Here is a 10,178-nt window from a genome sequence, read left to right on the forward strand (position 1 = left end):
CCACTGAACCAAACAAAACCCCGTAGATCGACTGGCGCACACGGCCGAGTCGAGCGACCTTAGGAGCATGCATCATAACTTAATGGAAAGCTTTCCGCCTGACTCATCAAAAATTACCGCAGGACGGGCCCACACTTCGAGAAACTTCTTCTCGCCCAAGCGGTGCCGCTCCTGGGTGAGATGGAACCAGACCTCCTTCCGTGCTTTCACAAGCACTTCGTGAAGGCCCGGCGCCCTCCCCCCGAAAACTGCATTGCGGCGTGCCAACCAAACTTGGTAGGAGCACTCAGCGAGGAGAAGCACGAACTGGTTGACCGCCTGATTAGGCAAAGGGTGCAAAAATCGGACTGTCTGATAAGGAATGCCTGGGAGATTAAAAAGACTAGCAATCCTGCGGAGAAGAGCTGCAGGGAGCAAACACTGCGCAAACGCATGAACCGTGTCCTCACGAGCGCCACAGAACGGGCACATTCCACGAACCGGGACGGCTGTGAAGGGCCTGTAGCCCAACGGCAGGCAACCTCGCGCCAGGCGATACATGAAAGTGGCACGCCTAGCGTCGAGGAAACTGGCCGTGATGAGCTTCCAGTTTGGCCTGTGAATGGACAGGTCATGCTTATGGCAATGCGGGGGGAGGCCTGGGGTGAGGATGTCTACTAACTCTTGGAGTGGAGTTGAAACTACGTCGATGTCGGGGCGAACCGTGCGGAGGCTGACCAAAGAGTTGGCAGCCGCCGCATAAATGGTGGATGGGGTACCTGAACGAGGAGCACAGTGGGAAAATGTGCTCTGCGAAAACAAGCGGAGTCGGGTGCTAAGGAAAAACGAGGTAAAGCTTCGAGTCAGGAGCATATCCGAGTTAAGAGCGACCTGGGTCCATCTGACGTGTAGTGCGGTAGCCACGATGCCCAGGTCGGGAATTCCGAGTCCTCCCTTGTCCCTGGGCAGCTTGAGCACCCGCCTAGCTACACAACCATTTGTACCCTTCCAAAGGAAGCGAAAGAGTACACTCTCCAAGATATGCTTGGTTCGGGTCGGAACAGGAGACACACACGCCACATACGACAGGAACGAAAACAGAAGTGAGCGCAGGATTGTCGCTCGAGCAGTCAATGGGCATGACAACGCGCTGAACTGCTGAATTCTGGTTTCAAGCTTCTCCTTAGCCTGTTGCCAGTTTTCAGGAGACAGACCATCTGGTTCGAATTGGAAGCCTAGAATGCGCAGCCACGTTTTCACGGGGAGACCATGAACGGGCTGCGGACTGGACGGAGTGGAGTTCAAGTACATGGCTGCACTTTTCGACCTATTCAACCTTGCACCACTCGCCCTGCAGTAACTGTCCATGACCTCCAAGACGCCGCAAGCTGATGCTTCGTCCGGGACGACAATGGACAAGTCATCCGCATAGGCAAATAGCGCAACCGGAGGGGAACCTGGTGGGAGTAAGAACCTGCCAATTCTGCGGTCACAGGACAACCTCTGCAGAAGCGGTTCAAAAGCGAGTACGTAGAGTGCAGGTGAGAGGGGGTCCCCCTGCCGTACACCACGTCCCACAATGAACGCCTCCGAGACGCGGTCCTGTATGACAACAGCAGAAGTCGGTCGAGAATACAAAGCTTGAACCATCTGCCGAAAACCCACACTAAAACCAGCCTCTTCCAAAACAGGAAAAAGGTACCTATGGCTAATAATGTCGAAAGCCTTCTCCTGATCAAAGGAGCAAAGAATACCTGGAAGTTTCCTGGTGTTTGCCCACAGGAGAAGGTCCCTCAATGCTATACCGTGAAGCTGAGTAGACCGCCCCTGGACACTACATGCCTGGTACGGACCCAAAACAGTGCTGAGCGCTGGTGTGAGTCGCGTACACAGACACTTTGCTATGAGCTTATAATCGCAGTTCAGAAGCGTGATTGGACGCCATGCTCGCAGATCAGTGCGCCTCGACTCGTCCTTACAAAGGAGAGTGATTAGCCCTTCTCGTTGAGACGCTGACAAAGTCCCTTCACTGAGTAGCCGGTTCACCAGTGATGTGAACGGCTTCGCTAACATTGTCCAAAATTTAACATAAAACTCGACTGTAAGACCATCGGAACCTGGACTGCGATTATGCTTCATAGACTTCAAGGCAGAAAATAGCTCGTCCTCATCTATGGCTGAGTCGCACACTTGCGGCGGCTCAGCTGGTAAAGCAAACGGAAAAACAGCTGGAGAGGCAACTGGTTCGGCATACAAAGACATGTAAAACTGCCTCGCCAGTGCAAGCACTCTGTCTGGGGAGTCGACTATGCTATTATCGCGTGGATCTATTAGGGAAGAGAGAGTTGTGCTCTTCCTTGAAAGATGTTTACGTAGGACATTTCTGCTGCACCACGCTTCCATTTCCCACAGCTCTGCTCGGGTTGTGGCCCTCAAGCCATCCCAGCGTCGCTGCAGGAGAATGCGAAGTTCCTTTCGGAGTGAGGCCAGCGTCGGAGCAACTCCAGGCCCGCCGGACAGTGGCCTCGAGAGCAGGAGGATCGCGTCGGAGACGATTTTTATCTCCTCACGCTCCTCGCGCGCCCGACGCCTGCCCCAAGACATGAAGCACTCACGCACACTGACCTTCACGTTATCCCATTCCGTACCACTTAGATTCGCTGTGTTATGAAGCGATCGAAATAGTATGGATGATACCTCTGCGGTTGCCTGCCTATCTTTTAGGAGACGTGGGTTTAAGCGCCACGGTCTCTTTGCTCTTGGTACTATGCTAGAATCGGCAAACCGCAGAATTAGGAAGCTGTGGTCGCTAAGAGCAGAAGGAATTAACCATGAAGAATGCATACTGGGAGCCAGTGACGATGAGATGTAAAAACGGTCGATGCGGCTCTGCCCACCCCTCCCTGTCCATGTCATTCCTGACTGTCCAGGTCGAAGCACGCGCCAAGCATCGATCAGTCCCAGCCCATCGACGAGCTCTCGCAGTACAGCATTACCACACCTATCTTTAAATATTGGAGTCCCTCTACGTGAGAGGCGGTCAACTAGTTCTAACACACAGTTGAAGTCGCCTACCAGAACTAGTCGAGAGGGACCGACCAAATAGGGTTCTAATGTACCGAAAAACTCTTTCTGTTCTCTAGCCCGGTTTGGAGCATACACGTTAACAATTCGAATGCCACAATCAAGATCCACCGACAAGACGCGGCCCTCGGAATCCCTGGCATGGCGAATAACAAGGCCGTCGAAATGCGGCATCAAAACGATGGCCGCACCTCGGCTGCCCGTCGCGCCATAACTCCAGTAAGACCGAGTGCGAAAAATCCGGTCGAAGTGGCTGATCTGGCCTAGCCTATGAATGTAAGTTTCCTGCAGTACGAGAATATCTACCTTTCTGGATTTAGCCGAATTTACAACCTCTAACTGCTTAGAAGCGCGCGACAAACCCCGACAATTAAAAGTAGCTATAGTACGAGAGAAGGAGCCATTTTAAAGGAGAAAGAAATTAGCTAGAATCTAGTAGAAACAAAGGAAAACGAAAAGAGCTAGGAAATAAATAAAGAGCAGGCTATTATTAGGTAATACTAGCCGCTAATGACAAAAGGCAAAGACTACTTATGAGAGGGTCTCCGAAGTTGAAGACCCCTCTTCAGTAGACTCCTAGGTTCTGTCTGAGAGCAACGAGCATTCGCAACGTCCCCATCCGCAGTTGGGACAAGGAGGAGAACCCTCCGTGTCCGATGGGACCTCAGTATCAGAATCGGACGTTTCAACAGCACTGCGCTTAAGTTCTGGAGCGCCAGTCTCCGAGCCCTGGGAGCCACCTTTGTCCGAGCTTGACTCACGCTCCGCGGCCGCCGCCCTGGCAGCGGAGCCAGCGCGGTGTGCGCTACGCTTATGGTTCGACCGACGAGGAGTGTCAGTCGCGCCAGTCAGCGGTTCGGACGCGCCAGGGATAGCGGCCGGCGCAGCGAGAGGCGCACCAGCCACGGAGGCGACAGCGACCGCCGTTTCAGCCTCCTCGCCCGCTGCCCCCTCGCACGTTGCCGTGACGGAAGGGGGAACGACTCGGTAGCGTCCACGGAATCGCCGCCGCTCCCGGCGGCATCGACCACGCTCAAGGAGCCCTGGCTCTCTCCTTCCTCTAAGGCAGCAACCGTATCAGCTACCGGCGAAGTAACCGCTTCCACGACGGCAGGTTTCTGCTGTTCTGGCCTCGCGGTTACTGACGAGTAGGTGCGGACACTACACGCCGAAACCGCATGGTCGCCGCCGCAACGTACGCACGCCGCGTCGCAGGACACGTGGCCAAACTGCTCGCAGCACGTGCACTGAGGCGTGTCGCACGCGGCGGCGTGGTGTCCTGCCAAGTTACATCTACGGCACAACCTAACTACACCCTCATACTCGGACTCGTCAACCGGGCAGTGAGCCAACCGATCCTGCGAGGAGCAAAAGAGCGCATGATAACCTACCACGAAATTATGCAATACTATAAAAACGACAGACTCGAATACCCACCCCCTGACAATTCCTTAACCAAAAACCAGCAGGCGACGTGGAGGCAATTCCAAACACACACCTTCCCAACCCGTACAAACTATCCATAGTCTACCCAGGGACACACTCCCCTGAATGTACTACATACATACGCTATGCGAGGCCGACAAAGCCGATTTAGCACACATCTTGCACGGATGCCCTGAGCTCAAACCTAGAGCCGAATGGCAGCTATCCAACCGAGAGCAGTGGGAGGCTGCGGTGACCAGCTCGGAACCTGCGGTTCAACTGCAGGCCGTGACCTGGGCTTTAGAAGTCGCCGTAAGACACGGTCTGACGGCCACCTCACGAAGCCATGATGACTTCCCACATCTAATCTCCTAAATCATTTTCTGTTGAAGAATTAAAGTTTTTACCACCACCACCTCCGTTACATCCCATTTGCGGTAAAAGCATATGTTAAGTTTCACATACTTTCTCTGGGAATTTGTCCTTTTCTTCACCGAGTCCAGGGTAGCTTCTTTCGACTTCAGTCACCCAAGCTCTCTGTAATAACCTGAAACGAGCGGGCGACATCCCTTATCTCGCCGGTCGAGATATTTTACTAGATACTAACTAGTCTTGCCGTCATGCGAGAAAGTGTAGCGTTTATCACTACCGATACTCACGCTTGTCATTGGCAGCAGGAGTTAGGGTACATTGGTGTTGGAGACATCATAAAACGCGCGCCACACCAAATAGGGCGCAAAAAAGCACGTGAGGAATCAGCACGCAAAACAGCGCGTGCGTCTAATTGACGTACAAAAACCCCTCACGTGACCTCATCCTAGGTGCCCAGGGACAGATTATTTAGGGACTTTTAAGAAAGCGCAATGGTGGCGCCAAGTGACGCCGTGGCGTGCTCGTTCTTACCGCGATCGGTAAGGCTATGGCATTTCGCTTCTAAGAAAATCCCTCACCTGACCTCATCCTAGGTGCCTAGGGACAGAATTATTTAGGGACTTTTGAGAAAGCGCGATGGTTGCGCCAAGTGACGCCGTGGCGTGCTCGTTCTTGCCGCGATCGCTATGGCTCTGACTCGCGCCCAGCGGTGACCGCGCGTTCTTCAACGTTGCTTGCGTTGTTTGTCGGCGCCGTGGCCTGTTCGTTCTCGGCGTGATCGTTCACCCAGGGAGAAATTCGACCGCGCGTCGTTCAACGTCACTTGTGTGATTGTGCTTGCGTTGCTTGTGTGTAGAGTGTACTAGATAATGGTCGTACTCTAGTACGCTCTACTTCTGTGTTGGTTGTAGGTTCTGCCTTACTTGATGGAAATCCGCGAGTAGTAGTGGCGGTGCGGCAGTGCGGCTTTGGCCTCGGTGAGCTCTGGCAGTACAGAATCTGCGCTGTGTGACCCGTACTTCCTTGAGAACTCGGCGGTGATGACAATTGAAATGTCGAAGTGTCACCGAACTGCAATGTGGCGTCTCCGTACCCGCCTTTCTTTAACGGATGTCGAGGGATGTCCTGCTCACTGCAAGGCACTTAAGTGTGTCTGCATCGACTACCCACTGTTCAGCCCGTGCTGTGCGGTCTGTATTACTAGAGGATCCGGCGGTACAGACGCTCTAAATATCCAAGTGGCGTCGGCGTCTCGGCAACGGCCAGTTCGCGGACCGGAGCCCTGCAGCGGCGCCTTCGTGTCCGCAATATTCGCTAGCGTCGACTAATGCTTGACAGACGGCGATGACGGAGGTGCTGGGATGTGCTGCTGACCATAACACGTAAGTGATATAATTCATATGCCGACACATCGCGCCAATTTGTGCGTCAGTAGCTCTTATTTGCCTGGTGAGAGGAAGCTTTGGCCTCTTTCTATTCAAGAGGGCGCGGAGCGTGATATACATCTCTGCTGTTATTTATTCGACTAGTAGGAATAGTTTCCTCTGGGGTGGGGTAGAAGGCAACTGTTCTCGAGTTGCAGTAGTGGTGCCACAATAAGTACGGCTTAATCTGATCTCGTACACGACCTAAAAGAAGAAAAAAAAGAAACTGTTTCCTTGGAACGGCTTCACAACGCCATAAGAATTCCCCAGTTCTGCACATGGACAACACTTTTTTTTAATTATTTCGAAGTGCGCCTGCACTACAATAAATGTTGGCCCGATAATGTAGATGTAAATTATGTGCAGAAAATACCCGAACAGGAATGAGACAAAAACAACTCCAGTGCATGGCAATATTATTTTCTGATTGCCTGTGCTTGCAATGTTTACAGCTAAACGGCTTCTGTCATACTCGCAGCTCTCTTGTGCCTGTTCCTGCAGCAATCACCTACGAAGCCTCGCATATGTCGAGGCTCTTTGTATATAAAAATCATTTGACAGGAATGTTGCAGGACGTTATAAGAGTCTATATACTATTGTTGTTGTCACAGAATCCCTCGATCGGTTCACAAACTTCCTTTGCAACTGTTATATCGTTGCGGCGTGTTGCTTTAGTCAACAGAAATCAACTTGGTTGGCACCATTGCACACAGGGGGTAGGTACAGGCGCCCAAATCTGCGGGAGCGGCGACTTTTCCGGGCGTCAGCGCCATATGACGCGGCGAGGCTGGAAACAGCCTAGTAGACGATGGGCCCAGCTGAGCGTGCTTTGTCCTCATGCGCTTAGCCTCAGACTGTTTCCAGCCTCGCCCCGTCAAACGGCGCTGACGCACGGAAAAGTCGCCGCTCCCGCACACCAGTTAAACCTTCTTGAACAACATCTGGGTAAAGTGTGTGTTGTAGCTATATTAATCCATCTTTCAAATTTGTTTGATTTAGGAGCTGCTGACTGCATCCTGTTCACTGTAGGGAATAATGAATTTGTTTCTATTGCAGAGCCAGCTGTATCTACTGCCAACATGGAGTGAGTCGGCAAGGTGTTTAGAAATGTCCACGTCTTCCCTGTCAATTTTTACATGTGTTGGGTGCAATGCACAGTCTTGTTTAAAACAACATGCTAAGATACAGTTTTGATATAAGACAGCCATTTAAAACTGATTGTAGGAATTTTAACAAGAAAACACTGCCCGCTGATTGTCAAAACCAGTATTCAGTAACACCACCACCCTATTTCGTAGACGTAAAGAAGTGCCGAGGTGCTACTAAGCTGTACTGTAGGACAGCTTAAATGGCTTTTATACCATAACTTACAAACCTTATCAGACTGCACATCTAGTGTTTAGTGCGCTCTTAATCAGTGTTTGTATTGAGCAGAGTTTTGTTAACCCCTGTGTTGGCACATACAAAAAAAAAGAACTATGCTTGACAAGCATGCTTCCTTTTTATTACTTGCATGACTAAACGTGGGCTTGTTAACTCTACTGTTAACACAATTAAGCAAAAGTTCAGCTTGTGCTAGAGTTGGATTGCAAGAATAGCTGAAATTACATGTGGACTACATTCATGTTAAGATTTCCGATGTCATTCTAAAAAGATAAAAAAAATGTGAGCAGAACACTACCTCACACTGGAGGGTGAACAATGTCTGATGATGAACAATGCTAGCAGCAAGAATAGCTGTAGACTAGATCGTGCAGCAAACTTGGCCAAATGCCGATGAACATGCAGTCCAGAGGCCAAAGGCTTCCTCGATGAGCCCGGGCATCACTGGTTTTCACTCATTCCAGTCAAGCATGCTTATGGAATGAACATTTCACAGGCCAGAGACTGCCTTTTTTCTTTCCTTTTTCTACCACGTGTAGCAAAAACATGACAGACAGCAAACCTCTTTGCAAGCAAACATGCTTTCTGTGTTGCCCAGATATAGGATCAAGTATAAATCCCATGCAAGCGATCTTGCACGCGACAGCGACAAGCGACGCGATGGAGATGGCTGTCGCGTTCGCTCGTCGCCTACATGTTGCACCCCATGCAAGTGACGACTTCGAGCGACGTCTCCCCAGTGTTGCCGGTATGAGGGCAGCAATAAAGGCGCCGAAACTAGCGTGACGCGTGCTTTATTAACTTAAGTTGATGTATTTTACTGTAAAAAGCAGCATAAAATATTTCTGAAAGTCCTGCAGTAGGTTCTTATCCTTGCACGTATAAAAATTCAATCGTTTGCTCGTTCCGTGCGATAATCGGAAGTACTGGAGTTATGTACATTCAGTTCCGGCTTCGCGCTATTGGCTAGTCGCTCATAGCACTTCCGGGCGACGAGCGACGAATTCTAGGTTTGCAAAACCGAGCGATCACGCGACAAGACCGAGCGATCTGTTCAAGCGACGGCCCGATCCGTCGCGCGAACCCGTCGCTCGTCGCTGTCGCGCACAAAATCGCGCTAAGGGGGTTTAGCCTTCACAGCAACACATCAATGCATAGCTGCTGCTGTCTCATCCGTTATGTTACAACAGGGATCCATCACGCTTTTCCAATAGCCCAAGGGTGCATGCAGATGGTGTGCATGGCACAGTGAACAAAGCATACGCAAAGGTCCGTTAGCAAAGTAACTCAACTGTACCAGTAGAATTTGCACACAAATTATTCTGCCTCCTGAAATCTATTTTCTTTGGGAAGCTACACACTACTGTGCATCTGTTTGCCTCTAGTCTTGGCAGTGCTATACTAAATGGTCGCATGTGCTTTCTCAAGTTGAATGTCATGGCTCATTGTGTACTATGTGTTATTTACGATTTTTTATCTTCAGTTTCAGGAAAGTGAGCTGAACTAATGAATGATGAGTAGAGTATTGTACAAAGACAGGAATGTCCTTTTTCTATCAAAAACAACTGAAATTTGTGACAATGTGCATTTTCATGCTGCAGTGGACAGGCAGGTTGATCCATTTTGCAGAGTGCCCAGCAGATCACCCTAAGGATACTGTTAAGATTCCGTTTCTGTCAAAAAGAAAGAATGTATACCAATATCAGGCTGCATAACTTGTTTAACAGACTGTATGTTTGCACTTTGACCTCTTTGTGTTAAGCTGATATTACAGGATTTTAATGGAATAAGGCCATTTCTGGCATTACCACACAGACTATGCACAGACTTCCGTTCTTAGGGATAAAATATTTGTTTCAACCATGAAACGCAGTGCAGCACACCCTGTGCACTGCATTCAGGAAAAATTGCTTTTTCCCGCAGGCTTCACGGCAACGCTCGTGTACTGCTGTGAAACTCGACTAAGGTCGAATGTCGTCGCACGGCTTGCCCTAATTTTGCACCTTCAGATGCGTGCTTTTGTGCGAAGCAGCAGCGCACGCTTTCACTCACGTTAAGTCTTAAGAGCGCCGTCTGCGCACTCGTGCAATGTCTTGAAACCGTATTGGCTTCCCCAGCGGGCTTCACAGCAACGCTCGTGTACTGCTGTACAGCGCGACTAAGTTGGCATGGCGTCGCACAGCGTGCCCCAATTTAGCGCATTCAGGCGCGTGCTTTTGTGCGAAGAAAGGCAATAAATCGTATCAAACGATGAGGCGCTGGCTGCTCCAATGGCAACAATAATGCTGTGCAAGTTTATTATTATGGTACGCTCTACAGCAAGCATTCACTGCAGAATGCTGTGAATATAGCCTTCAACTCAAGTGGCGTTTGCAGAACACGTTTATTTGGGCCTTCAAACAAGCTGTATGTTGTGAAGCTTCTCACTCGCTGCTCACGAGACCTGGGGGTCTGTCAGGATCAAGTATAAATCCCATGCAAGCGATCTTGCACGCGACAGCGACAAGCGAC

Source organism: Dermacentor albipictus, chromosome 6, assembly GCF_038994185.2.
Source record: "Dermacentor albipictus isolate Rhodes 1998 colony chromosome 6, USDA_Dalb.pri_finalv2, whole genome shotgun sequence".
NCBI classification, from domain to species: domain Eukaryota; kingdom Metazoa; phylum Arthropoda; class Arachnida; order Ixodida; family Ixodidae; genus Dermacentor; species Dermacentor albipictus.